The sequence below is a fragment of the Camellia sinensis genome, chromosome 15 (assembly GCF_055761805.1).
Source record: "Camellia sinensis isolate YWXY chromosome 15, ASM5576180v1, whole genome shotgun sequence".
Taxonomy (NCBI): Eukaryota; Viridiplantae; Streptophyta; class Magnoliopsida; order Ericales; family Theaceae; genus Camellia; species Camellia sinensis.
Window position 1 is genome coordinate 19699178 of NC_138975.1, and position 18489 is coordinate 19717666.

Here is an 18489-nt window from a genome sequence, read left to right on the forward strand (position 1 = left end):
GTAATCCAGTTTGATGAAGTTATCGATTTAGATTCCTTTAAATACGGCAAGGTCAGATTGATAATGAATAGTGATTAAGGCCGAAATGTAAATCATTGAGGCCGTTAATTATAATCTCTTAACTTCACTTGCTGGTCAAACTGTATATTTTATGTGTGTTGAATGTCAATCAGGTTGTACATCGTCGGAGCATAAAATGAGCAAAAAGACAGAATTTGGGACAGAGTTGACTTTCCCGCACGTGCGTTGACTTTTTCCGCACGTGCGTTGACTTTTTCTGGGAAAGTCAAACCGACGTTTTAAACCTGTTTGAACGAGATTGGAAGTATAAAAAGGCAAGTAAAAGGCTGGATTAGGGTTCGGAAATTGTTTTGACCTAAAGAGAGAGGCTAGGGTTTGGAAGGGAAGAGAAACAAAAAGCTTCAAGGATGTCTCCTATGGTGGTTTCTTCTCCATCTACCTCCTCCCACTCCTCCATGAGTAGCTAGTCTCCTTTTCTAGGGTTTTGAAGAAACCCTAGCCATGTAATAGGTTTTTCTTTTTTTGATTTTATATTATGTAAAGGTTTGAACCATTGTATGGTGTTTTAGAAATTCTTTATATATAATTTTCATTATCTTTTTAAATATTTGACTTTCTGTGATTGTTGAATATTATCCATACATGAGTTTTTTATTCCTTCACATTCAAGGTATGGGACGAACCATGCTACGAGGAACGAGTCGTATCACTACCCTAGTTTAGAGTGAACGATTCGTATTACTTGAGATGGTTCGTGCTCGTACATTGAATGTGATAATCTTCTTGTTAAATGCTTTGAGCTTGTAGTTGCGAAGCATTAATCCGTTCAAACCATAGCATAATTAATTTCAATTGGAAATCCTAATTATGTGGTTAGTGGTGAATTCTCTACCCTAGGACTTTTCCCCAATTCAGTAAACCCAATTTCATTTATTGATAATTTAATTTCTTAGTTTAATTTATTCGTTATTAAATTAGGTTATAAACAACCAACCTCTTTATCAAAATTAATTTAGGAATTTGACAATTAAATTAGTTTAATTTCACAATAGTCCCTGTGGATCGATACCTGGACTTGCCATTATTCTGATAGAATTTGGTATAGTTTAGTATTTAATTTTGGTGTGTTCAACGACCCATCAAATTTTGGCGCCGTTGCCGGGGACTTCTGGCGAAATTAGTTAATTTAAAGTTACATTCTTATTTTAATTTTTAGTTTAGGATTTTATGCTTTTGGTGTTGCTAAGTGTGCAGAGCGTTTGAAATTGGAGCTATCACTGAAGTGCAAGCAGAGCGCAGCCGAGCTTCAAAAAAAAAAAAAAAAACCACAGCGCTAAAGTGAGTAAACAGAAGCAAACACTCACAAGCAAAGCACCAAAGTGCTAAAACGGAAGTCAAAGCTCAAACAGAGGTTGGAGACAACGTCTACACGTCAAGCATCCGTAAGACGAGTAAAGCGTTTTCGTTAAACCGCTGTGAGTATTTCTTCCTTTGGTATTTTGCTTTCATACTTAGTGCACAGAGTCGGAACTTGTTGTGTGTGTTTGGGTAGTGTATGCACGGGCGTCGTTCTTGTCGCCCTGAATTGTGGAGTTTGGACCTTGAACTAGAAAGGACCCTTAGGAGACTTAGGACCTCTGCCCGTATTCCTAGGCTTGAATATTCATACATTGAGCCATTAGAGATGGCAGATTCTAATGTCCTGGATGTGCCCAACCGGATACTTAAGGATTATTTTACACCTACTGCATATACATCACCATCATGCATCCAATTTCCCAACACCACTGCTGCTCATTATGAGATTAAGTCCAGCACCATACAAATGCTCCCATCATTCCATGGACTAACTCATGATGACCCTTATAAGCATTTGAATGAATTTCTGGAAATTTGCTCGACAGTGAGGATCCAAAATTTCACAAATGAGGCCTTAATGTTGCGATTGTTTCCATTCTCGTTAAAGGATAAAGCCAAACACTGGCTAAATTCTCTACCTGCTAATTCAATCACAACTTGGGACCAATTACAGCAACGGTTTTTGGAGAAGTACTTTCCCATAGGTAAAACCAACCAACTTAGGCGAGCCATCACAAACTTTGCTCAAATGGATGGCGAGCAATTCCATGAGACGTGGGAAAGACTTAGAGACCTTCTTCAACAGTGTCCCCACCACCAAGTACCTGATTGGCAACTTGTTCAAACATTCTATTATGGCTTAACTGAGCCACACCGCCAAATGGTGGATTCGTCCTGTGGTGGGACATTTATGTCTAAAAATGATGCTGAGGCATGGCAATTGTTTGAGAACTTAAGTGATAATTCCCTTCACCATGCCTCCGCAGGCCGGCAAGTCCGGCAACCCGTAGTTGGAGCCCCAAAAAGAGGGGGCATTTATGAAGTCGGGCAAAACCTAGAGTTAGCCCAACAAGTAGAGGCACTGTCCCGCAAGATAGACCACTTATTAGCTACGGGACATGCCCCTACCCAGCAAGATCAGCCTCAATTCCATGAGGCATGTGCTATATGTGCGAGCCCTGCTCATGACTTGAGTGAGTGCCCTTCGGCATCACAATTTCCGGAGTTAGTCCAAGAGCATGTGAATGTGGCTCAAGGATTCTCCAACCCGGGTAATGACCCATACTCCAACACATATAATCCGGGATGGAGAAATCACCCTAACTTCTCATGGAGACCCCCTTCACAAGGCACTTCTTATAATCCACCACCACCAAGACAGAATTTCAATAATTTTGCCAACCAATCATCCTACCAACCACCGCAACCTTATCGACCCCCACAACTGTACCGGCAACTACAACCCCCTCCTGTTCCTCAGGGCAACTCTGTCTTTGAGACTCAGGTGTTGGAAGTTCTCTCAGAACTTAAGGGGTTAGCCCCAATAGTTCACTCCCACACTCACTCTATTGCCAAGATAGAGACCTAATTGGGTCAAATAGCTAACTACATGAATCGAAGAGAGGAGGGAAAACTACCAAGTCAAACTGTGGCCAACCCTAAGGGACAATATAGGGCAGAGAGTTCGGGTGGGAATGGTAAGCAACATGAGCAAGTGCAGGCGGTGGTTGCTTTAAGAAGTGGTAGGGAGTTAGAGCCTCAGTCAGTTGCGCCAGATGCAACTAGAGTTAAGAAGGGTGACCATGGGGGTACACCTAATGAGAGCAAGGGTAAGGGGGAAACACTTAAGAGGGATAAGTTAGTCCCTAGCACTCCATATGTGCCTAAGGCACCCTTTCCCTAATGCCTCGATACACCGTCCCCTTTTAATAAGAAGTCGGCATCTATGGAGGCAATGATGGATGTCTTTAAACAGGTAAAAATCGACCTCCCCCTGTTGGAGGCGATTAAGCAAGTACCATCATATGCCAAATTTTTGAAGGACCTTTGTACGCAAAAGCGTAAATCTAGGACACATGTGTCCCAAAAGGTCCTACTCACGGAGCAAGTAAGCTCCATCTTGTTGAATGACACACCTCCTAAGCTTAAGGACCCGGGTGCCCCAACCATTGCATGCATTATAGGGAACCATTTCATTGATAGGGCCTTATTAGATTTAGGGGCTAGTGTCAATTTATTGCCGTACTCTGTGTACGAGGAATTTGGGCTTTGCGAGTTGAAGCCCACTATTGTCACTCTTCAATTGGCTGACCGGTCCCTCAGAGTGCCACGTGGCATGATTGAGGATGTGCTAGTTAAGGTTGATAGGTTCTACTTCCCTGTTGACTTTTTGGTGTTAGATATGGAACCGGTAACCAGTTCTAAGAAACAAATCCCGGTGATCTTAGGTCGACCTTTCTTGGCTACGGCCAATGCATGCATAAATTGTCGGACCGGGGTTATGGAAGTTTCATTTGGCAACATGCAAGTGAAACTTAATGTTTTCCAAGCATCCCAACAACCTCATGAGAGAGAGGAGTGCTTATTAGTGGATATTGTGGATGAGATTGTGGAGGAGGCTTTGCCCTCCATTCTTGTAGAGGACCCTTTAGAGGCTTGTCTAGGTCATTTTGGGTTTGAAATTTTTGATATTGATAGGTCAGTTAAGGAGGTTTTGAAATTGTTGGATGCGGGTATCATATACCCCATCTCAGATAGCAAGTGGGTGAGTCACACACAAGTGGTGCCCAAGAAATAGGGCATTACCATTGTTGAGAATGAGGGAGGAGAGTTAGTCCCCACACGAACCACTACTGGGTGGCGAGGCTGCATTGATTATAGGAGATTAAATTCCTCGACTAGGAAGGATCATTTTCCATTACCCAGGGGTTTGATGGACCCATTTTATTATGATTGATAGATTGATTCCTTAGTCTCTTTTCTTTCCCTTCTATGTTATTTTGTTTTTCTTTGTTCTCGTCATGCTTTATTTGCGTCAAGGAGACTTTAAATCCTCTAAAGGTGTAATTCCTTTGGTGTTAGCCGTGCCCGAACGGCATCTGACGGTCTGGTATAGCCACCTAACCGTGTTTGTAGTGAGTTCCTAGGAGACCAACTGAGACGGTGGAAACTAGAGTTCGAATGGCAAAGCCTAGAACACAAAGGTTTGGGATTTTCGAGACTAGAGTCTGGTTTAAATACCCAGGGGTGTGGAGATTGCTTCAAAACTACCTCGGCTTGAACTCTGTATGGCAGCCCCATAGGTTGAGGTAGTTTTATGCGCCTCGATTTTGGATACCGAATCAACCTAGTCTGTCACCCTGTTGGAGAATAGGGAAAGTTACAAACACAGTTAGGGAGAAAAGTAGTACCCGTGGTTTTCGCGTGAAGATTATACCTTTAGCGGGCATTCCGTTATTTTCTTTTGTTTTATATTTATTTCGGATGTCAATTGAAGGTAGAAATACTTAGTTTTGATTAAAAAAAAAAAAAAAGTGTTATGCTTATTCAAAAAAAAAAAAAAAAAAAGTTTGTGTTGTACTTGTCAAAAAAAAAAATGTTGTTATACATGTTCAATTGTAAAAAAATACAAATATATATTTAAAAAAAAAATGACTTTGAACAAATTGCCCCTGCTTTAAAAGCAGGTGCGGGCTGGAGCGCCATGACCAAGTCGCACGTGCGGCTTGGGCCCCGCACGTGCGGAGCGCCGTTTTTCCAAAAAAAAAATATATATATATTCATCACGAGGAGTTGAAATCGCCGCACGTGCGGCCTTGACCCCGCACGTGCGGGAAACTTGTGAGAATTGAAACTTGCCCACCGCTATTAAAGCAGGTGCGGCCCAGTGCAGAAATCAAACGTTTTGTTTTATTTATTTTTTATTATTTTAATTTCATTTTTAATTTATTTAAGTAAATAAATTTTAAATAAATACATAAATAAATTTTAAAAATAATTAAATAAATATACAATTATTTTATTTATAATTTTTTATTTACAAAAAAAAAATTTCGAATTTTATTTTTAATTTTCTATTTTCTATTTTTCAAGATTCTTAATAATAATAAAAAAAAAACCTCAGAAATCATGGTGCTAACAATAACCTTAATTTAGTTTTTTTTTTATTTTTTATTTTCTATATTTGTTTAGTTTAAATTGCTTCTTAATGATTCTGGTTAGTTTAATTAGTTAATAGATTTTGGTTTTATTTTTATTTTTATTATACTTGTGTAGTTAATGATGTTATTATTATTTTTCTTCTATACTGTAATTGTTCATTTATTTAATAAGTAGTTTAGTTTTTATTTATTTATTTTTTATTTTATTTTCTTCTCTTCTATTAACCAAATAAAAATAAAAAAAATAAAAAATAAAAAAATAAAAAAACAAAAATATCGGTTAGTTTAGGTTATTTTATTCTATACTTTAGTCTCTGTTGTAGTTTAGTTATTTTATAGTTTAGTTTAGTTTAATTTCGTTTATAGTTTAGTTAATTTAATTTAAGGTCATTTTTTATTCATTTATTTAATTATTTTCGTTTTTATTTACCAAAAAAAAAAAAGAAAGGGAAATTGCATGTGGGACATTAGTGGACCAACTTGTGCTTTTATATTTTATTTTATTCTCATGATTGGTTCTACGGTTTTGTGTCTATTTGCTTTTGGTGTATGCAGGCTATGAGTCGAACGTGTATCTGCTCGGGCCTCCAAAAAAAAAAAACCAGAGGTCCCAGCATTTCTCACCACCACCACCACCGGTTTCCCCGTAGTCCCCACCTGTATATTGCTTTGTCTCTTTTATTTTTATTTTTATTTTCCTTTTAGTCCTTTCTTTTCTTCAAAAAAAAAAAAAAAAAAAAAAAAAAAACAGTATGAAGTGTGTCTCTGTTACTCTCTGCCTACCTGGATGTGCACCTACAATTCTGGTAACTTTCTCTCATTTCTCTTTCCTTTTCCATTGAGGACAATGTTATATTCAAGTTTGGGGATGAGGGTTATATTTTCTTTTGTGCATTCCTATTTGGCTCATAATTCATGCTTATACCTGTTTCACTTGATTGCATTACTTCACCTGATGTGACTTTTTGCTAGTAGGGTGATGATATTTGCATATGTTATTTAGAGATCATAGTAGACTTGTATGAAAAGGGTTTATTGGGTAGATACTTGCATGTGATGTTTGCACGAGGAGAGTTGTCTGTGTTTGTGATTTTAGTACACTTGTCATGAGTATGTCTTAATTCACATGAACACACTATCATAGCGGTGATCTTTTTATTATAATCCCTAGTGTACATCATTGATAATAGCTATAGTTGCAGAAAAGAATAAATGAGGAGCCAAGATTCCTTAAAAAAAAAAAAAAAAACACTTAACTGGTTTGGGTTCGTAGCCTTTTTAACTCAAGTTATTAAGCCCGTAGGGGTGTCTTTACACCTAATGCCCTAAAACCGTCTGGTTTGGGAGTCATTGGCCCAAAGCTTGCTACATGGGTTAATTAGAAAGCTTAAGGGACTTGGACATTGCACAGTTAAGGAGAAATAAGAATAACGACTTGTTCGGATTCGTAACCTTTTCAACTCGAGTTATTAAGCCCGTAGGGGTGTCTTTACACCTAGTGCCCTAAAACCGTCTGGTTTGGGAGTCATTGACCCAATGCTCATTACATGGGTTGATTAGAAAGCTTAATGGATCAAGGCATTGCACAGTCAAAAAAATAATAATAATAATAATAATAATAAAAAAAAAACTTTGAGAATCTTGGCTGTAACAGGTTAGTCTTTCTGTATATGATGGGTGTTATTATGAGTTACACTGGGCTATTATAGTGGATAGTTAACTAATATGGAGATTGCACTTTACACCGAGGTTACTCATGACTTGTCTACTATCATGCACAAGTATAGGGAACTTTATTTTTGTATTAACTGAATTGTGGTTTTGACTCAATAGGTTCCTTCATGCTTGTCCACTGTGCCTTTAATGACTCATGATGTCTAAATATCACACTGTAGTGGCACATAAGTTGATTGTTAGGTGGAGTAGTGTGGTCATTTGTTGTTGAGTATATATGAATATGTTAATGTTTGTGGGTATCATTTCTGGAAACCCTCACGAGACTTTACTCGTCCACTTGGGGTAACTTTGTGGTTTAAAGGCTTGTTACATATGCTAAATGCAATCGTTTTCCCACGAAAGAGGAAATAATGGTGTTAGAAATGATGGATTATTCACTATTTTTGTGGATAACATCCCTGAATTAATGGATCTAAAGAGTCTATATATCTTGTTCAACAAATTTGGGACAATTAAGGACGTGTTCATCCCGGCGAAGAGAAGGATAGCAATAGGTACAAGATTCGGGTTTATTAGATTTGATTGCTTGGTAGCTACAAATTTGGCTGTTCAAAAGGCAAATGGTTTGTGGTATGAGGATAAGAAGCTAAATGTTAAAAAGGTAGTGTTCATCAAGCCTCAACTCAGACAACAAAGGCTGGAATTAGGTAAATCTATGAAGTTGGATTTACAATGGTGATTTAAGCAAGATAAAACAGAGGTTGGAGGTCAGAAATCTTACGTTGAAGTAGTAAAAAGAGAAGCTACTGATAGGAAGGATTATTTAACTGTAAAAGCTTTTGAGTTAGAAAATGAATGGCTCTCTGTGAGTTTCATAGTGAAGCTAAAAAATGTCTTCTCTTTTCTGTATTTAGAGAAGAATTTCTCAAGAAATGTTTGGATGATATATTAGTTAGAAAAGAGGAAGGTGGAAATGCAATCCTAACCTTCAAGTCTACACAAGTTATGAAGGAGGAGTGTGATCAATTGAAGGGGTGGATTTATGATTGGTGTGATTCAATAACAAAATGGAGAACAGAGAAGAATCTTGAACAATAGAGATGTGTTTGGTTGTGCTGTTATGGAGTTCCATTTAATGTATGGAATGTTGACACATTCAAAAGCATTGGTAGCTTATGGAGTGAGGTAATCCAGTTTGATGAAGTTATCGATTTAGATTCCTTTAAATACAGCAAGGTCAGATTGATAATGAATAGTGATTAAGGCCGAAATGTACATCATTGAGGCCGTTAATTATAATCTCTTAACTTCACTTGCTGGTCAAACTGTATATTTTATGTGTGTTGAATGTCAATCAGGTTGTACATCGTCGGAGCATAAAATGAGCAAAAAGACAGAATTTGGGGCAGAGTTGACTTTTTCGCACGTGCGTTGACTTTTTCTGGGAAAGTCAAACCGACGTTTTAAACCTGTTTGAACGAGATTGGAAGTATAAAAAGGCAAGTAAAAGGCTGGATTAGGGTTCGGAAATTGTTTTGACCTAAAGAGAGAGGCTAGGGTTTGGAAGGGAAGAGAAACAAAAAGCTTCAAGGATGTCTCCCATAGTGGTTTCTTCTCCATCTACCTCCTCCCACTCCTCCACGAGTGGCTAGTCTCTTTTTCTAGGATTTTGAAGAAACCCTAGCCATGTAATAGGTTTTTCTTTTTTTGATTTTATATTATGTAAAGGTTTGAACCATTGTATGGTGTTTTAGAAATTCTTTATATATAATTTTCATTATCTTTTTAAATATTTGACTTTCTGTGATTGTTGAATATTATTCATACATGAGTTTTCTATTCCTTCACATTCAAGGTATGGGACGAACCATGCTACGAGGAACGAGTCGTATCACTACCCTAGTTTAGAGTGAACGATTCGTATTACTTGAGATGGTTCGTGCTCGTACATTGAATGTGATAATCTTCTTGTTAAATGCTTTGAGCTTGTAGTTGCGAAGCATTAATCCGTTCAAACCATAGCATAATTAATTTCAATTGGAAATCCTAATTATGTGGTTAGTGGTGAATTCTCTACCCTAGGATTTTTCCCCAATTCAGTAAACCCAATTTCATTTATTGATAATTTAATTCCTTAGTTTAATTTATTCGTTATTAAATTAGGTTATAAACAACCAACCTCTTTATCAAAATTAATTTAGGAATTTGACAATTAAATTAGTTTAATTTCACAATAGTCCCTGTGGATCGATACCTGGACTTGCCATTATTCTGATAGAATTTGGTATAGTTTAGTATTTAATTTTGGTGTGTTCAACGACCCATCAAATAGCATGAAGATTATTAATATGGTGATAAGGTTAGAGCACAAAGGAAACATATACCCTATTAGGATATGTGAATTCTTTGATTTTCATGAAGATGGAGCAATCAATTCTAGTGTAGGGGAAGATAAAATCTCTGTCAATGGGAGAATCAATGCAGGGGGCTTAAATCAAGTAAGAGTAGTCTATATAATTCTAAAACGAGAGTTTGGAGACAAAAAAGGACACCAAGGATCCTCTAGAGTGAAATTTTTCTAAAGTTTCCTAGAATACTACATTGTGTGGTTGAGATTTACTGGCAAGTCACATCAATTTTTCTGATGTGACTTGCCAGTAAATCTCAACCACATAATGTAACACTCTAAGAAACTTTAGGGAAAAATCACTCTAGAGGATCCTTGCTCAAAAAAGGATACTTCCTTCAAGTTTACACAAATCAAATGAGTTATTAACAACTAGTAATCAATACTTGAAGAGTATTGGATTTGTTGGAGGATCTCAGATAGATTGGGTGCATATGAAACCTATGCTTGGCCCACAACTAAAATATGGGCATGTTTATTTAGTATTTTGGAGGCTCAAATTCACTGCTGTAGATCAAGGAGTTCTTGTTGACAAAAACAAGTTTGTACTAGTATCCCATGGGCCAAGTTCACTTATTTCTCTTGGGCCTAAAGGAGTAGTGGCAGGGGTTGATGTTGTTGTTAAGTCGTTGATTCTGGCAGAGAATAGCAACACGGTCAAGAAAAAGGAATCATCTGGGTGGTATAAGGGTGAAGGTGTTCATATGGTCACAAACCCCAACAAGTTGAAGGAATAAAGAAAGGAAAAAGAAATTATTGAAAGGTGTATCTAAAAAAGTAAAAAAAATATGATTTTTTTTCTTTGAAAAAGTACCAAAAATACACTAAAAAAGTAAATACCAAAAATACCTTTTAAAAAATACGAGAATTCAGTATATTTTTTATATTTTTATGTATTTATTAATTTTAAAAAATATTTTTTCACAAATTTTTTACTTTTTAGATACATCTAAGTAAAGTGCACCTAAAAAAGCAAAAAAAAAGTTTAAAATTTTAAAAATATTCACTAAAAACAAAAAAATACGAAAACTAAAAAACTCAAATTTCAAAAAACTTAATTCAAAAAACTCAAACCAAACACACTGAATGCTATTTCCAAAATTTGAAAGATTTTGAAAGGGGGTCCTAATTTGGATTTGGAAGAGGGTTCAAAATTAAGTGATTGTTTGATAGGAGGGTCTAAATTTGGAAGGGGGGTGGTTTGGGTGGCTTCTTGTTGGGTGGTTTGTGTGTTGGGGTTGATTTTTTTTTTTCTTTGTTCACTTGTTTGTTCAGTTGATATCTCTCTAGTCTTGGTGTAATGTTAGTAGAGGATTGACTTGCTTTTTCGATCTCGACCATTTTAGAATTATCTAGTTTGCTATGATGCCTATGTACTCACCACTCTTTATTGATGTTCATCTCTATATTCTATACATTTGATTTTTATCAATAAATTTTTTTTTACTGATAAAAAAATGGACAACTTTATTGATTACTTCAATGAAAAATAAAGATACAATCAATAAAAAAGATACAATCAATCCTATAACATGTGTTAGCCTCCGTTTGGCAAGGGCTTTTCCAGGCTTTTTTGGCTATTTTAGCCACAAAAAACAAAATAGGCTATTTTAGCCATAACAAACAAAACATCACATCCAACTCATAATCATTACATTCTTCTCTCACAAAAAAAGTCAAAAAAGCCAAAAAGCCCTTCCCAAACCAAGCTTTTTAGCCCAGGCTAAAATAGCCAAAAAAGCCAAAAAGCCAAAAAGCCAACCCACTTCCCAAACGGAGGCTTAGTATACTAATTAATATAGTAATTGATATATGTAGCACTATTAAAATTGATTTGACATATTATCTATACAAATTCAAAATACAATTTTTTTTTTTTTTTAACAGAAAATAACACAGACTTTCACCAATTTGCACATGATTATGCAAACTTATGTACTATGATTACTATACGGATATATTAATAATAAAAAATAAATATATTAATTTAACAGTACTTGACAGAATCGAGTGAAGTAAAGCAAACCAAAAAGAAAAATTCAGTTAGAAAAGAAAAGAAAACAACTTACTTCTCGATTCGATTTCTGAACTTTGTCAAGAACCTCTCATTGTCCTCTTCAGCAACTCTAAACAGCCTGTCAATGAATTGTTGTCTATCATTCACATCAAGTTTTCTCACATCAACTTCCTTGCGGACCACCTTATCACTACGATGTTCTACTCCTGCACTCTCTGCAATATATTGGATTATACTTGTTCTTAACCTAGCATAAGTGGGCAATTTCTCAAGAGCAGCCCATCGCAGAGTTTCTTCATCTTGGTCGGCTCGACTACTTGCTCTTCTTGTTTGATTTGCACTCCCAAACACATCTTCTATGTGCCAAGGTGCCTTGCTCAGGCTCCTGCTTATGCTCGGCTTCTGCTATGGCTTGGCCGCCTTCCTGATCCTTGCATTTTATCTACTTCCATCTTCATAAAAATAGTTTTGCTACGAACACGAAAACTGATGACGGATAAGATTTTACAGTTAATGGGATTCTTCACTTTTGATAAATCTTATCTGTTCATGTACATTTTGTGTCAAATTTTGTGACTCACTGTAAAATTACTCAAAGAAAGAGTGAAGAAACATATATGATTTGGTTTTCAGAATCCATTTAAAAAAAAAAAAAAAAAAAAAAAATTCTAAAATCTAGAAGTTAATTTGGTGAAAAATATATAAAACAACAATGATTTAGACCACTAAAAAATACATCACTAATAGCACTAATACATTGGAAATGACAAAAAAATAATAAAAAAATAAAAACAAGACATAGAAAGTGGGCGGGACCCACTGCCACATCATTAGTGCTCCCTTTAGTGATCCCCTTTTAGTGCTCCCAAGCATTTTTCATATATAAAAATATAAAAAACGCTCATCATTTTTATAAAATTGTGTAAATTACAATAACAGTCCATATAGTTTGTGGTTCGTGTCACTTTGGTCTCTAATTTTTCATTTGTGACACATTTGACCATGAATTTTAAATCTTGTTCCAACTAAGGACAATTGAAAATACTATTACTTAATTTTAAGGGCAAAATCGTTAATTTGATAAAATATAAACTAATTTGACAAAAATAAATGTCAAAAAAATATTTTTAAATTTTTAAAAATTATTTTTACCTACCAAAGATAAAATTATATAAAAATGATAAATCTTTTAGACATTTATTTATTTATTTTTACCAAATTAATTTTTATTATGAGTTTAGATGATGATCATGTAATGGGTTGTTGTTCGGATTTTTAAGGAGTAATCTATATATTTAATATATGAAATGTTTTTAGTTTTAAATTTTTCGATTTAATGGATTGTTCTAATAATGATATCAAAGTTGTCGCCATATTTGACTTTTAAAAAAACAGAAACTAATTTAATGAAAATAAAAACAACCACCCATTACATGATTATAATCCGAACACATAATAAAAATTAATTTGGTAAAATAAATAAATAAATAAATGTCTAAAAGATTTATTAATTTTACACAACTTTGTCTTTAGTGAATAGAAATAATTTTTAAAAATTCAAAAATAGTTTTTTGACATTTATTTTTGTCAAATTAGTTTATATTTTATCAAATTGACAATTTTGCCCTTGAAATTAAACAATGGTATCTTCAATTGTCCTAATTTTGAACAAAATTCAAAATTCATGGTCAAATGTGTCACAATTGAAAAATCAGGGACTAAAATGACATAAGTGCCAAACTATAGGGAACGCTAGTGTAATTCGCCCTATATAATTTAATCTTTTGGGGAGGGCATAAATAATTTTTAAATATTTTTAAAAAATAGTATTTATTTTTAACAGACTGGCTTCTATTTTTTAAAAAAATTTAGAAAATTATTTTTAAAAATTAAACCAAACAGAGGCATTGTTTGCCTGTTTGGCTGTATTTTTGTTTTTTATTTCCATTTTGTTTTAGAGAAAACACTAATGTTGTGTTTGAATGGGGGATTTAGAAATGAAAAGAAAAAATATATGTGAAATTAGGTGAAATAAAGATATTTTATTCTCATTTCATCTAACTTTTCTCTTTCCCCTTTCAAATCTCTTCCAAATTCTCTAATCAAACACAACATAAAAAAATTTGTTTGACAAAAACTGTTTTTGAAAATTATTTTTTTTGAAAGTTTTGAGAAAACAACTTACTTCTTAATAATTATAAAAAAGTTTGCAAACATAATAACCATATGAAAATGTTTTAAATCATAATTTTAAAATTCATAAATTTAAAATATAAATCTATTATCAAATTATAATTTTAAAATTCTACAAAATACTACTGATAATTGTTTTCTTCGCTACTCTATGTCAGAGCCTGCTTTGGGCATAAGGTGGTGGTGGCTGTCTATATTGATTACTCTGGGTGTTTGTTTTTTTGTTCTTGGGTATGCTGCGTTGTCTCAATTGGTTGGTTGCTCATTAATTTTGAGATGTGCTAATAGATGATTTTACTAGCTTTATGGTGTCAATTAGGAGAAAATTACAGAGGGTCATGATTCCTTTGTTTTTGTAAATATTATTATTTTTTATAGAATTTTAATATATATATATATATATATTATTTTATATATGAAATGGCTCTTAGTATAAAAAATATATATTATTCTTTTTTTATCTTGAATTCTCTTTCTATTTTATATCTAAAAAAAACTTATTCATCTTATTAGAAATTGTTTCTATAGTATTGAATTTTTATATATATATAATTTATATAACATATATATATACATGTGTGTTTTGTGCATATGGTAAAAAAAATTATTTTTCTTTTGGCTCCTTTGGTAATGAGATCTTGATTTCGTCCCTCATGCCAACTTAAATGGAATTATAGAGCTAATTGTGATATTTTTTGCACCTTTCTTTCTTTATTGATATATGTTATTTGATTGATTATTATGAATTGTAAAACAAATCATAACGCAGCAGGTAAAAATTTAGATCATACCTTTAGGTGATAGAACCTGAAGCGAAGAATCTCGTGGGTAAATCACGTGTTTCTAAAAAATGCGAACAACGAACACCTAGCAGTGGAGTGATACCACAATATGAGTATCACCCACATAAGTCACAGTGCAAAGGCTGGATCGTTCTCTTCATGGGAGAGAGTTAGAGAGAGAGTCTTTAGGTGATAGAACCTGAAGCGAAGAATTTCATGGGTAAATCATGTGCTTCTAAAAATGCGAACAACGAACATCCAGCCGTAGAGTGATACAGTATTATCCACACAAGACACAGTGCAAAGGCTGGATCGTTCTGGGAGAGAGTTAGAGAGAGAGTCTGAGAAAAAAGGTTATGGGTAAAACCAGATAATGTATCTGATATCAATATATTATTTAAATATATAATCAGATATATAACTATATATATCAATCTATCCATATCAGTTGATATGATAGATATAGATATTATGAGTGGTTATCCAAATAAGTTTTAAATTCAAATTTAAATTAAAATTTACATGGATAAAGTTCCAAAGATTCATGGGTCATGCTACATGCTCAATTTCTAACATGAATAAAGTTCTTTTGCAGATTAAAAAAAAAAAAACAACAGAAAACGGAAACACAATCAAATAGGAATGTGGATGTAAAACTGAAGGAAAGTAAACGTAACTTGTTTGGCTCTCTCACTCTGTTGTAATTTGGTCTCTTACCAAGAGTTCATGAGAGAGAGAGAGAGAGAGAGATGGTGTGGGTTAATTTCATGCATTAAGGAGAGAAGTTTGTGGGTATTCATATATATTGTTTCAGAGAGAGGAGAGAGAAGCTGGTGAGGTTGAGGTTCAGTGTAATTATTCAAAAATGAACTGCTTATTTATTTATTATTTTCTTTTTAAGAGAGGGAAAGGAGAAGCAAGTAGGGATCCGTTTGGTTTGGTATTTAAAATGGGTTTATTACACTTTTTATCTCTAAAAATTATTGTTAAAATTGTCAAATTAACTATAGTTTTTAGACTCTTGATTGAATCTACTAAATCTTTAAAATATATAAATCATCGATTGAATCTATCAAGTTTATAAAATATTTAATTTAAACCTATTTAAAAAATATTTTATTTCACTGTGCGTTTAAATTAGTATCAAAGTTTCGTTTCTCATAATTTAAATAATAACATTTCGCTATAAATAATAATTAAACAAAATACTACATTAATTAAGTTACAAAAATAACTTAGTGAAAAACTTGAAGACAATAAATTATAAATTATAAATGAAATCCAGTATATAATACTAGTTAAAGGCAAATAAGTAGTTATTGTAGAAGATAAGTAAGTAAATGCTATTACTCCTTTATTCAATTTTTATCATCCCAAAATATTAACCCTTTTCAAAAATCAATGACTAAAATAATATGAATTTTTTATTTTGTCCTTTGTTTAAATTCATTAACATTAATATTTTTAAAATGTAATAATCGAAAATGTAGGTTTGGAAATTTAATATTTTTAAAGTATAATAATTGTACTACTAAAAAAAGTTAAATTCTCCAAATGAGATTAATATTTTGAAACGAAGAGAGTGTAGATAATTGCCTTATCCTTATAAAAAAAATTCACAAGAAGAACTGGCACCTATTTTTGAAAGACAAAAAAAAAAAAAATTGAGCTTTTTTGAAATAAAATTTTAACTAGATAGGATTTTTTTTTATTAATTTATTATAAATTGTAATACTTATTAGCTTACATTTTATTTTTGTAATTTTTTAAGGAGTAAATATATTTGAATTAAATATTTTAGGGACTTAATAGATTCAGTCGATAGTTTATACTTAGTAGACTCAATGGATAATTTAGGAACTAAGTAGATAATTTGACGATAATTTAAAGGGTAATAAATCCTTCAAAAATCATTTTTAATTTTTGGTTTTTTATATTTTTTGCCATGATATATTTTTCTTTATATTTTAGTCAATTTTTTAGATGAAATATGAAAAAAGTTTATTAAAAGCAAAAAATAAAAAAAAATGTAATTTTATTGTTATTTTTTTTAAACTTGTTCACATATATTTTATTTTTTAAAAGCATCCGAAAGAAAAGTTAGTTTTAAAAATCAAACCAAATAGGGTGTAATTAGAGGTGTAGGCGTCAGCTTGTCGAGCCGCTAATCCATCCTTACTTTTTCAAAAGGAAAATGACCCCGACCCCTAGTGGGGGTGCTGGGGGGTTGTGTGTAGGGTTCTTAGTTGGGTGAATTTTTTTTTTTTTTTTTTTTTTCCAGCCAATGAAGCTGCGCCACGTCACTGAGGGTCGGACCTGCACTGGGAGTCTGTAGCATTGTTCTTTTCAAAATTTGGAAAGGGTGTTTCGGCTGTGTTAGGTCGGGCTTGGTATAAAAGTTTTTAGTTCGACTTGCTAATATATTTATTTAATTATGTAATATATTAAGAACTGTGCAAATGATCGAACTTGTAGAAATTGTTTGAATATTTCAAACACTCAATTTGTGCTATTTGATGCATTAACTTCTTGTTTTGTATTTTATAATCTTGGATAGTGTGCTGTAAATGTAACTATTTGATTTTAAGCGTGGACTATTGGGTTTTTATGCAGGAATGTTTCAAAAAACTTTGAATTTTTATTATATATTTTTAAATAATTTGATGGATGAGTTTGGAAACACTACAACAAAATCATGATTTTGTGGCACTATTTGAATGACATTTTTTAATAGAGTGCCACCAGAATCTATGGCATTTTTTTAATAAATGTGACGGAGTCACACACTTGCAGTCCCCTCTTCTTCTTTTTTTGAATTACCAAAAGAAATTTTTTTATTGATAAACGTATGAAAATATTATACCAATAAAAAAAACGGATGGGTGCAAAGAACGTTATAGCGGAACATCTCAATTCTAACTAGATTGGTACCAACATACCCATCCAATTCCAATTAGGTTGGTACCAGAATAAAGTCATTCTTTAAAACAAGTCTGAAAGTTCCCACGGCTTTGATGTGCGAACGCATTCCATTGCCCGAATAGAAGCCTTATTCACTTTCCATCAGTTTCCTTAGGCTGAGGAAGCCTTGCATGATATTAGCAATGTGAATTGTAAAGCCCGAATCAATCCATCAATCGTATTAATGAGTATTAATAAAATTAGATTTATAACACACAAGAGATATGAGATTACCTTTCTTCTTGAGCTATTTCTTATACTTGGGGCAGTCTTTCTTCATGTGACTCTTTTTTTTTTTTTTTTTGCAGAAGAAGCATACATCCTTATTGCTATGATTTTTAAATGGCACTTTACCAAGCTTCTTCCATTTTTGATCACCTTTGCCCTTTGCCCTTTTTTCATTTCCCTTCTTTATGTGTTGCTAAATAAGCACTTTCCATTTTTTCATGCTTCAATCTCTCATCATTTTGAACAAATATGGTCAAAAGTTCATTGATAGACCATTTTTCCTTCTATGTGTTGTAAGAAATTTGGAATACTCCATATTCCATAGAAAGAGAATTAAGTATGAAATTGACAAGGAAAGACTGAGAAATTTCAATTTTTAAGGACTTAAGACGAACTGCAATGTCTCTCATTTCCATAATGTGTTCACGCACACTCCTAGAATTGTTATGCTTCATGCTTGGTAGTTTATTCATTGGGGTGCTTGCCAATGCTTTGTCAGAACTAACAAATTACTCTTCAATAGCCCTCACGTAGTTCTTGACCTTATTAGATGATGGGATTGAGCCCCTAATGCTCTGGTTGATATGTGACTTTATGAGCATTAAGCTTTAGGGATTAGGTCGCTTCCGTTTGTCATATGCATTCTTTTTTGCAGCAGAACTCTCATCCGTGGGTTCAGGAGGT

At 33.5% G+C, this 18489-nt stretch overlaps 1 pseudogene across 1 annotated transcript in view; it reads right to left on the minus strand.

The window, feature by feature from the left end:
- LOC114295491 (ABC transporter G family member 35-like) overlaps positions 1 to 12093 on the minus strand; it is a 56824-nt pseudogene extending 44731 nt beyond the window's left edge. The window contains exon 1 of the transcript XR_014356168.1: positions 11694 to 12093. The product of XR_014356168.1 is annotated as an ABC transporter G family member 35-like (transcript). The remainder of the gene's footprint in view (positions 1 to 11693) is intronic.
- Positions 12094 to 18489: the final 6396 nt, after the last annotated feature.